We start from the raw sequence: 3,290 nt of genomic DNA on the forward strand, positions 1-3,290 counted from the left end.
GAATAGATGTTAGGAGGGAGCTCAGGGAAGGTTAAGAGGGTGGTAACCAAAGATTTGAATGTCATGTTCATGTTTGCATGAATTCATCAGATCATATATGTTTGTAAGAAAATAGCATGAATGTAGCCTAAAATGTGAATGTCAAAATAAGAATAATGGCTGAATTTTATAGTGAGGTTGTTCAACCTTCATAGATTCCAAATTTATTTACATAGATTGAGGTTCCACCGTTTGATTCCACATTTGTTCATTTATGAAATATAGTAGTGTGAAAGGGATGTTCTTGAAAAGAGTGCTATCAAGATCTCACAATCAAGCACTACTTAGATCTCATAATCAAAGTGTTATCAACCTTAACAAAGATCATGCTCAACACAATAGAATAGGACATCTTGCTGTCCATTATGACTATGTTGGACATGAAGTCCAAGTAGTCACAAAGAACTTGCAAGAAGTCTCCTAATAGTTAGAAAGCATAACCAAGAATGGTCATAATAGTCACAAAGCACTCACATAGCTATCACTATTATGAGACTGCTTGGTATTCACAGAGCACTACCAAGCAGTCACAAAGCACTCACATAACTATCACAAAGCTCTACCAAGCAATCATATAATAGTCATAAAACACTCACATAATTGTCACAAAGCACTTCCAAGAAGTCTGATAAATTTCATAAATCACTACCAAGCAGTGTCATAACAATCACAAGGCACTGATCAAGCACTCATATAGTAGTCACAAGGCATGCACATAGCTTTCACTATTATGAGACTGGTTGGTTTTCACAAAGCACCACCAAGCAATCGCAAAGCACTCACATAACTATCACAAAGCTCTACCAATCAATCATATAACACTCACATAACTATCACAAAGCAGTCACAAATCACTTCTAAAAGGTCTCATAAAGTTCACAAAGCACTACCAAGCAGTGTCATAACAGTCACAAAGCATTGATCAAGCACTCATAGAGCAGTCCTAAGGCATGCACATAGCTTCACTATTATGAGACTGCTTGGTTTTCACAAAGCACTACCAAGAAGTCACAAAGCACTCACATAACTATCACAAATCTCTACCAAGTAGTCATATAGCACTCACATAACTATCACAAAGACCTTCCAAGAAGTTTCATAACAATCACAGTGCACTACCAAAAGTAGTTTCATAACATTCACAAAGCATTGATCACACACTTCCAAGCAATCATCACAAAGCAATCACGTAGCTTTCTTTTTTTTATAAAAGAAATTTCACATTCGCTGCTATTATACTGCATATCCATAGACAATATATATACTAGTACACAGACCAGCCAACACCCTTGTCCAAGATATAGCAATAAAGAAAAATTGCTAGAAATGAAAGCAAGGTAGGAAAATAAATATATTAAAGATCATAAGGCATACTGTTGTAGACTACCTCATACACCTCAAGTGGAACCAAAAAGTACAAGTTCTCTCCCTCAATGCATTCTAGTGGGAAACTTGATTGACCTTACAAGATGGGAGAATAAGAAGACGGTGGAGGAGGTGGGGATCCGAGCTTGGAGTTCGATGCATAGGATGGCAGTGTGTTCTTGTTTTGAGCATGGATCCTTGAAAATCTCAATGATACTAGATTAAGGGCCACATATGTCAAGTCGAATAGATATGTCTTACGTGTTGGCTTGACCATAGCCTGAAGATCAAGGACCCCAGTGAAGGCAACCTTACATTATTATATAGTGTAAGGAATACCATATATAAATCTAAGGATCGCGGTATGGGTCCATATAGGGTTGTGGAAATAACTTTGCAAAGGACATGTCAACTTGCGACTAGAATTGAAATGGGTGGGTATATCAATGGCAGCAAGCTTAAACACTACTACGGCTGGCTCTCTCTAATAAACCCTCCAAGTGATCCATCACCAAAAGGAGCAAAACAAGGAGCTCATGCTCTTGAAGAAACAACCAAAGAGGAGGCCAAGCTAGAAATGAAAATATTCTCCCAAACCCAACTATGAAAATTTATAAAGCTACCCTTGAGAGATATAGCACTTTTGATGAGTTAACAATAGATCTAGTCAAGTTGTGTGCGTAGTTGTAGGGCTTTAGCGTATGCTTGTATAGGTAGAAATGCACCCCTCACTATCTCATTTTTGGGGTGAGTCACTCTTCCAACCCTCTTAGTTATATGTGAGATTTTAAGATTTGTACATATTTTTCATAATATGTGAGGCCCAAGGGAGAGGATCTTTGGATGAGGGGGGGTAAAACAAAAAATACACTAAAATATAAGAACCCATATCCTTTTAAATTAATGTAACTTTCTCATGTATTGCCCAAATTTTAAGGTGTAAAGACATATTTAAAGCTATTTAGTGTAGAACACAACCATGTTAATTTGAATAATTTATACTCATGGCATATTCTTAAATTCGTCTCATACTTTAGTATTAGATGCCAAAAATTGATATTTTTTATTTGGCATTGGTATTGTTTTCTTCTATGTTTGATAAGAGTTTGAGTATCAAGTGATAGTCTAGCGGCTCTCACTTATTTCTATTTTCTAAGCTATTGTATGGGATTAAGAGGATGAGTGGAATGGATCATTGTAAATACCATGTGTATGAATGATAAATACCTTGGTATGGGGTGAGAGTTATTTGTAAATGGGATATTATGGGGTTTTTAGAAAATAGGAAGAGTGAGTCATATAAAGAGGTGGGCTCATGTCCATGTATTCCAAAAATATAAGAGGCCACATGCCAAGCGTGTGGAAGGCATGTGGAGGAGTGTGGAGTCAAGAGGAATCCTTCTAAAATTCCTATGTGGAATAAGAAGGATATGGACATATGGAAAAGAGAGGGTCCCTATGGGCTCCATGTGGGGAGACTCTTGACTTTCTCAATACTTTAAGAGTATTGAGTATCTTTTGATGGGACACATGGCAATAGTAGCCAAAAAGGACATGGATGTTGACATACGGGCTTATGTGATTGATGGGGAAAGGAATCTATAGGCAACAATTGTAAATGAGTGAAGAAGGGTGACAAAATCTCCATAAAAGGAGCCCTCCTCTCCCTTGTTCAACATCTCTTCCACCATTAGGCCTCATGTTGCTGTAGCTCTAGTCTCCTCAAGCCTCTTCCATGAGCATCCTCTCCCTTTTGTAGATATTCTCTTATGTAGACTCTTGAGTCCATCTCTCTCTAGTTTATTCTCTCTGTATGAGTAGTCTTGGAGCTTCCGCTCCCTCTTGTACGTATGAAACCTCTTCTTCTCCCTTGTGTTTGTAGTATT

Source organism: Dipteris shenzhenensis, chromosome 7 (genome assembly GCF_047967505.1).
Source record: "Dipteris shenzhenensis isolate YYH24624 ecotype China chromosome 7, Dip_SZ_1.0, whole genome shotgun sequence".
In the NCBI taxonomy this organism is placed as follows: Eukaryota; Viridiplantae; Streptophyta; class Polypodiopsida; order Gleicheniales; family Dipteridaceae; genus Dipteris; species Dipteris shenzhenensis.